At 39.1% G+C, this 9248-nt stretch overlaps 1 pseudogene; it reads left to right on the forward strand.

The window, feature by feature from the left end:
• The first annotated feature begins 2226 nt into the window (after positions 1-2226).
• On the forward strand, positions 2227-6367 carry LOC147502445 (uncharacterized; annotated as a pseudogene).
• The last annotated feature ends 2881 nt before the right edge of the window (positions 6368-9248 follow it).

Here is a 9248-nt window from a genome sequence, read left to right on the forward strand (position 1 = left end):
TCTAAAATTTGGGGATTTTAGTGTAAACATTGCAGACTTGTTATGGGACTTGAAAAAAATCGGAGAGTAAATAGATTATGTTCTGTTGTGGTTTAGGTTTAACTTTGCTTAATCTTTTCTTTTGATGTTTAAAAAAAAAAAAGATTTCCCTCGTTATTGTTCTTCACATGTTTAGTTGATGTTTATTTTATATTTTTAATTTTCTTTATGTTGCAAAGAAGAAGCTTGATCGTAGGGGGAGAGGGGTATGTTCGATCGTGTCTCAGAATCCTAGTACTGTAAAAAAAAACACAACAAACAAAAACAAAATCATGTCCATAAGAACCTATACATACTTTTTGACCTTCATTTCTTATATGGTTACGTGTATATCGAATCATTTAACCTTTAACGTTTCTGTGTGACGTGTGTTTAAAGTTCCTAGTTATATTTTTTGCACGGGTATTTCTAGCGTCCAACAAATGCATGTTGATATCAGACAAGGGTTGTAGGGGGCGATTTAGTCTAGATGGAGTCGTGGATATCATAATGCCAGATTGTTTTGCGATCTGCATATATGGACTTGTCTTGGACACTGTCAAGAGATATCCACTGTCGGGATCGGAGTGTTGTACAGGATTTCCCCAAGATGGAATGTCTATGTGGCAATGCCTTTTCCCAGTTTTTTAGTGTTTTCTAGGCTTCACAAAATCAAAACAAAAATTCAAAGGACAATGCTTTTATTATAGGAAATTTTTAATTCTTCTTGCAGATAACAGTACAAAACTTGAGAAAAAATTAAGTGACTTACCCCGCGCTTCTCCAGTGAACGGTCTTAATGGTTCCAATATATGTGCTTTTCTGACAATATTCGACCCTTCTATTGGAGGCCAAGAATCCTACATACAAAGAAAAGGATTTTTGTGGTAGTCCTAGCTTTTTTGATGCTTTGAATAGCTGATCCCCAGAGGGCTTGTGCGGATCACTCTGCCATGGCACGATCCCCTTCACATGGTTACGAGGGATTGGCTTTCTAGAGGTGCTGAATTCCACTTAGTACTTACCCAGTACTCACAGTCTCACAGACTCGACTAGGTCCATAGTTTAGTGCTCAGCCCATATCCATACAAGTAACCTAAATATTTACAGCATTCGGATTTCACTGAAAGCCAATGTGTAGCCCAAATCGAAATAACAAGCCTTAACAATAACTGTTGGACTAAAGACCATGTCTTGCCTTCCTGAGCTTCATTCTAAATTTTCATGGCAAGTACAACAGAATAAGTACAATGGTGGTTACCTACTTACTTGGATCTAACTAAGTAGATGTGTAATGTTTCGTCTCTATACGTACTGAAAAGTGAAACATAAACCCAGTGGTTTTGAGGTTATATGCAGGATGCAATATGCTACGCTAATTTTCTAGTTGAAAAGATGAAGGCTTCAAAGCATTTGTAGAATGTAGGTAACTTGGTATGCAAAGAAGATGATAAACTGGCGATTCTTTTGGTAGTCAATGACAATGTCTGATGCGACCACCTATACTCACCAAATTACTACTGAGGGCAGTTCCACGGTTGTGCCTACCAACATCAGTAGGTCAAGTACTCAAAATACAATCAAAGACCTAAGTACGGAAGGAGTAACTTGGCTTGAAATGGACGTATAGTCTTGTGAATATAATGTAGATGAACTGATGGCTTGGTCCATTTTTTATGTCTATTTTCCACCTTTGTGCTCATTTGGTTCTACCAAAATCATTATCGGTCTACAATGCATCAGCCCATGTACTGTCTTGAGCAGATAGATGAAAGCGGACATTGTTTTCCTTCTTACCAAAGCCTGATAAAACTTGTACAGTTAGGGGATCTTGCTAACCAAAAAATCCTTTGGTTGATACTAAACTTGTAAAAGAGGTGGGGTGGGGGGAATGTAAATATACTCAGCCATTAGAATCACTAAGTTATTCCTAGTAGGCTAGTACTTTCAATTGAATCACCTTAAGAAAATCGTTACTGTTTGTCAGAACTCCAGAAGGATTTAAGCAAATCAGTCGAATAGATTTTATATCACATTGTCTGCCGTGTCTTCAGTGCTTTTCTTCCCCCAATATAGTAGGTGCATTGATCAGGTGTTTGCATTCCTCAAATTATGATTCACTGAACTGCTTGGGGATATTTTTCATTGAATTCCATGTGAGGTCCCAAAATTATATGAAATCCCATAGCACTATCTCGATGCGTCAAAATGTGGTCCAATGAAAGGTTTAGCATGGTTTTAGCTCTCACCAAATGCTTGCCTTTTAGTAGCCTGGTAAAACTTGTAATGGCCTGGTGATGGCATGTAGTTGCCTATATAGTGGCCTGGCAGTTACAATTTTTCTTAGTGGCTTAAGGTGTTTGAGTAAAAGAATAAGATATGGAGACTGTTTTCGTACATAAACTGGTTTTAGAAACTTATGCCTGTTGTTTTATTTTTATTTTTAGTTTGCAAGTTTGCTTATTGTTAATTGATATATTGGCCTAGTGATGGCATGTAGTTGCTTGTATAGTGGCTTGGCAGTTCATTTTACGGTTTTTGTTAGTGGCTTAAGGAGTTTGACTGAATGAGTAAGAGATGGAGACTGTTCTCGTACATAAACTGATTTTAGAAGCTCATATGCCTGTTGTTTTACTATTATTTTGCAAGTTTGCTTATTATTGATTGATATATTGCGTGAAGCGCTGGCTGATCGTGATTTGAGTGACAAATAGATAAACACGTACTCAACGGTAAAAAAATTACTAGCTTTCAATTTGTTGATTGTGTGTGTGTGTTTCTTTTGCAAAGTTAGGGTACTGAATATTATGATTGCTAGGAATTTCTAGTATCAAGACCCTAATCTTAATGCGACACTTAACTATTTCATTTTAGTCTACCAAGTATCTAGGTGGCTGGCTGGGCACATGTAAGGAAAGTAGGAATTTCCCCATTCATACGCCTAAATCCATTCCCACGCTACACTTTTGGCACCTTAGGTTGATTAGTACAAGGTTATATTGTATGTTTGTATTTGCTTCAACCACCAGATTGAGCCAAAATCTATGAATTGCATGATTTTATCTTGCTTAATCACCTTTTTTTTTCATGTGTATGTAGTACTTGTGTATTGAATTTCTGACATTGAGTATGGATAAGCCTTGGATGACTATGGATAGACTTTCTGATGAATACGAGGAAGGGGTCAAGTATTTTATAAAATGTCTTTGGAGAGCATGCAGGGCCCGCACAATCTTAATTTCATAAGATGCCCATGCCTTAATTGTGGGAACCACTTGCATCGAGTTTAGGCGATATCGGGGATCATCGTTTCATGTTGGTTTTGAAAAAAGTTACGAGCGTGGATATGGCATGGGGAAAAGCCTCCTCACGTGGAAAGTCCTGAAGTGTCGACACGCATGAACCTCCATGTCAAGACTTTGATATGGAAACCCCATGTGATTTTGGGGACACGGTTAGAATGGTTAATGATGCATATGAGAGTTTCACGGGGAATCCTGAAAAAGCTTTGTAAATTGCTTGAAGATCTTTGAGAAACCTTTGTACAAAGGTTGCAAAAGCTATACAAAGTTATCATCCCTTGTGGAATTGTTCAACTTGAAAGCCAATAGTGGGTGGTCGATTACCGAGTTTTACCAAGCTATTGAAGGTGTTGGGAAAAATGTTGCGGATAATAACGAAGTGCCACAATCCATGACCAAAGCTAGAAATATTTTGTCTCACGTTTGGAATGGAAGTTCAAAAAATACATGCATGTCCCAATGATTGCATACTTTACAGAGGAGATGAGTACAAAGATTTAACTAGTTGTCCAACTTGTGGAACGTCGAGATATCGAGGAAAAGAAGGGTAAAGCGCCTGCGAAAGTTTTGTGGTACTTTCCGCCTCTCCCAAGGTTTGCAAAGATGTTTCAATCCGCTCAGACATCAAAGGATTTGGTATGGCATGCAGATAGAAGAGTAGAAGTTGATGGTCAAATGCGTCATCCATCAGATTCTCCAGCATGGAAAGAGGTTGATAAAAGGTGGCCAGAGTTCGCTGAAGATCCAAGAAATCTGTGACTTGCTCTTTCGACAGATGGGATCAATCCACATAGTAATCTCAGCTCTAGGCATAGTTGCTGGCCGGTTATGTTGATCACTTACAATCTTCCGCCATGGTTATGTATGAAGAGAAAATTTCTGATGCTGACAATGTTGATATCAGGTCCCCGGCAACCTGGTAATGATATTGATGTTTACCTTAAACCTTTAATTGAAGATTTACAGGCTCTTTGGAATCCTGGTGTGGAGGTTTATGATGCCTACAAGCAAGAATCTTTTACATTAAGGGTTGTTCTACTATGGACGATCAATGATTTTCCTGCTCTTGGAAATTTAGCTGGGTGTAGTGTCAAGGGATATCTTGCTTGTCCAATATGTGGTGAGAAAACTGATTCTACAAGATTGAAACACTCGAATAAAAACATATATCAGTCCCATAGAAAGTTCCTTCCAAAAAATCATCGTTACCAAAGGCAAAGGAAGGCATTTAATGGTCAGCAAGAGTTAAGATCACATCCAGACCCGTTAACTGGAGAGGTGATTTCAGAGAAACTCAAAGGGATGAAAGTTAGATGGGGGAAACCAAAGCTGGTGATTCCAAAGCCAAAAACATCAAGAAAGAAGTCAAAGGCATCCAATGAAGAGTCACAAACACGAGAGAAGCAACCTAGCACTTCTGATGAGAATGAAAGTGGTAAATATTGGAAGAAGAGATCCATATTTTTTTAGCTTGAATATTGGGAATTCTTGCTTGTGCAACACAACTTGGATGTCATGCATATTGAGAAAAATATTTGTGATAGCATCATCGGCACACTACTTAACATTAAGTATAAGACAAAAGATGACCTCAAAAGTCGCCTAGACCTCTTAGAAATGGACATGAGGAAGGAACTAGCACCAGAGAAAAGGGGAAATAGGACTTATCTTCCACCAACATGTCATACGTTATCTAGAGCTGAGAAAGTAACAGTTTGCAACACTTTGCGTGAACTCAAAGTGCTAGATGGATATTCTTCACATTTTAGACACCGCGTGTCGATGCAAGATCTAAAAGTGTATGGTCTCAAGTCTCATGACTGTCACATATTGATGCAGCAACTTCTTCCTGTGGCAATACGATCAGTGTTGCCAAAGCACGTGAGGTATACCATCACTCGGTTGTGTTTCTTTTTCAACTCTCTTTGCACCAAAGTAGTTGATGTGTCCAAATTAAAGGAAATTCAAGACAATTTGGTCCTCACTTTATGTCTACTGGAAATGTACTTTCCACCATCATTCTTTGACGTCATGGTGCATCTATCTGTTCATCTTATAAGGGAGGTTGAGCTTTGTGGGCCAGTATTCTTTCGTTAGATGTATCCATTTGAGAGGCAAGTACATAGAAAATTGAATTAACTACTTTCAATAATTCAGTAAAACTTCATCAATTTGATTGTTTGTTTGTTTGTATTTTCTCTTTTTTTGTTACTTTTTGAATATTAGGTTCATGAAAATACTAAAGGGCTACGTGCGGAATCAAAATCGTCCAGAAGGATGCATTGCTGAAAATTATATCCTTGAAGAAGCTGTTGAGTTTCTTAGCGAGTACTTATTTGGAGTGAATGCTGTGGGAGTCCCATCAATTAGAAACATGGATACTAATGATACGGAGAAGGAAAATACAATTTCTAAGGGAAAGCCTCTTGGTGGTATGAATGTTGTTGAAGTCGACGAGAAGACTTTGGAGCAAGCTCATCAATGTGTTTTGGCAAATACTAATGACGTTCAACCTTATATCGAGTACGTTAGTATAGGATTTTGTTTTTCCTTATTTCACCTAGACAGATAATGGTGACCAAGCTTTTTTCTTAACTTGATAGGAAGCATATGGAACACCTAAAGCTTACTTATCCTCGTAAGTCAGCCAAATGGTATCAAGATGAGCACACTCGCACATTCATTTATTGGATTCGTCAAAGGGTAAGATTATCTGAAATTATTTTACATCTAATACAACTTTGCTAAATTCGACTAAGATTCTTGGATAACTTGGATAATTTATATTTGCCTTAATACTTTAATTCATGTTATGGATGATCATTTGTCTTATTATTGTTTAATTAATATTGTCTAAGTTATTGATACCTAGCTTATTTCATATGTTGTTATTGGTTAAAGTCTTCATGTCTATACTCGGTATATAGGAAATCAGCATGGATCCACGAGAGAATTCTGATTCTGATTCAGATATGGGAGTTGACGAGACTTCTGATACACCAATGGAAGTTAACAATACACAAGATTCAAGTGTAGAAAGGACATGAAAAGGAGCAGTTCAATGCAAAAGGATAACAAAAATGAGAGAGGGTGAACTATTGAATGTTCAATACAATGAAGATGGTCAACGATAGGGAAGGAGGAAAAAGGATTTGGCAAGCTACTTCGGGTTTGTTAGCGGAGTCCCGAATCTCTATTGTTGATTATGAAAATTGGCATGCTGTCGGAGATGAAGTGAGAGACTTGTTATGGGATACTATAAAGGTAAATAGCTCCAGTTGTACTATTAATTGTCTAGTTAGTCTTAGGTTATTGTAACTTTATAGCTTATTCTTTTTTTATAGGCCAAATTCAACTTGACAGAAGACGAAAAGAAGGGTGTTGTCTCAGATATTGGTGAGAAATGGAAAGAATTCAAGAGTCGGTTGACTAGGTACTATATCACTCCCTACAAATACCAACCTGAAAAGCTTTTTGAAAGCCTAAAAAACACGAGAAAAATATTAGAGGGAAGATTGGGAAAGATTTGTGAAGTCAAGACTGACACCAAAATTTCAGGTTAGGATAACTTATTTTTGTTAGTTTGATTGGTTTTGGATAATTGTATTCATTTATGCTTAACAAGCATTCTATCTTCTGATACTTCCCTCTTGCCTTCTTCTCTAAAACCTCAACCCCCATGTGCTCTTACTTTCTCTTTGGATTTTCTACGAGTGCGGGTGTGGGTATTAATTTGGTAGTCTCTTTAGTCATAGTCTGGGGGCGAGTCTCACGAGTCTAGACGCTTGCTAGATATTCATAGTAATTTGGTAGTCTCTTTAGTCATAGTAATTTGGTAGTCTCTTTAGTAATTTGGTATTCATTTTTGCTTTTTTCATTCTCATTTTCATACTAATGATTAGTAGTTTTTATATTCTATCTCTTCGTTCCAAATATAATAGATTCCGTATCCGACCTACTATTTCGGAGTCGCTCAAGAAAGAATACGGGGATAAATATTCCGGAAATCGTTCAAGAAAGAAAGAATACCGTTTCTCATAAGTCTTGAACGACTTGTAAACGGCAAGCTAGTAACGAGTTTTTCTCTTCGGCGGAAGCTGCCCCTAAAGCAAGTAACTCATAAGCAACAACTCCCTTCCCCACCTATGAGTAAGCTAAAGGTCTTCTTAGAAGAGGAAGTGAAGGTGGCTAGCCTCTAAGGAAGCTAGAGCTAAGAGCTCTGTTAGTTAGTGTATGGTATCTCGTATCTATGAGTTAGTCGCTATCCGTCCGGCCGAATGCAAGAGTCAACTCCCGGGAAGCCAAGTGTCTTAGAAGAGTCCGTAAAGGTATCCTAATACCTAGTGGCTAGGGCAAGTAGTCCCCATTTGTTATCTGCTTGGGCGGGTGAAGCCGCTTCGTTGAAGTTTCTCTAGCAAGTTCCAAGTCCCTAGTTTGTAGCTTCAGCTAAAGCGAAGTCGGCAGTAAGAAGGGGCGAGTCCGGGCATTAAGGAGTTGGTAGCAAGTAAGGAGTTGTTTGTAGCTGCAGCTAAAGGGAAGTCCGTTCAAAGGTGTCAAGATCGATACCTAAGAACTTGTTCAGATCAAATCGCGTATCTCACACGCGTTCGGGCCATAAAATCCAGTAGACCACTGCTCTCCTCTTGAGTGAATGAACTCGAGGAACGAATAGGAGACGGCGAAGATATATTCACTACACAAAACCTCTGGTTTGGCTATGTTTTGAGGGACTCGCCAACCCCGCTCTTGTCCAAGAACCATTCGAGTGGAGCCCGAGGATTCAGGGAAATTTATCAATATGAGTTATCTTGAAAGCGCTTTCGGTACAAGAAGGCGATCACGAGCAGTAGTAAAGGCGTTGGTTGTCTCACCCTACGGGGTGGAACTTACGATCGCTCGTCGCCTCATCCGACTCTTCTCGCGAGGAAACGGTCGCGAGTTGGAGTTGGCAAGCAATTCCACCAGCCCGGTCTAAGCTACAGTGGCAACCCGACTAAGTGTAGGTAACCTAGCTAAGCCGGTAATGGGTCAGTGCTTCATTGAGTAAGTTCAACTATAAGATGCTCGACCTTAGTCATTGTCAGCGGAATTCTCCACAGACGTTAGTGCTGTAACCACCTATTGATTGATTGAACAATTGGTCCCAACAAGCAAGGGATGAGCACACTAGCGACCAAGAAAACGTATGCAGCAAGAACACTAAAGCGCTAACGCTATACGGCTTTCGCGGTAGCCCGCTCATCCCTTGCTTGTTCGTTAGCTATAGGAGAAAGAAAACAGCCCGACATCTATAAGAGTTCGCTGCAGGAACCTATGTCTATTAAGGAGAAACCGATGTAACGAGGTCGAGTCGACCGTATACGACATATTTGGAATATTTTCTGGTACTAGAACAGGGGTAGTTGAGGGACTTGGTAGGTGGTTCTACAATAGAAATTCCTATTGAAGATGCAAATAAACTTAGCTTTTTCAGGTTTTAGAATGGTTGTTGTACGAATGTGGACGTCATGAATGAAGGATAAACTCCAATTCTTCTACTATGACATCAGCTAAAAGTTGGATTGATTATAACTTCTTGGGTCAGGGTCTAGAGCTACTTATCGTTCGAAGAACAATTAAGCCTCGTGAGTCAGGGCTGATGATGTTAGCCTTTCGGGGACAAGCTGGCTACCGATCCCTTCGAGTTGTTAAGTAATGGCCTTCACTCTTTCAGGCCAGATGGACCAAAGAGAAAGAGAGTCTTTGTAAAGGTAGTAGAGGCTCTTGTTGATGTGGAAGGGATGGTACTACTTAAGTGACAATGATTTGCCCGTAATTTTATGGACAATCAAAATGGAGAACAGAACAGGGGAAAAGTTATAGAAAAGCCGAGTAAATAACTTCCAGTCCTGTATGTTCCTAGTTGCTTGCATCTATCTAGTTCTTACT

Source organism: Coptis chinensis, chromosome 4 (genome assembly GCF_015680905.1).
Source record: "Coptis chinensis isolate HL-2020 chromosome 4, ASM1568090v1, whole genome shotgun sequence".
NCBI classification, from domain to species: domain Eukaryota; kingdom Viridiplantae; phylum Streptophyta; class Magnoliopsida; order Ranunculales; family Ranunculaceae; genus Coptis; species Coptis chinensis.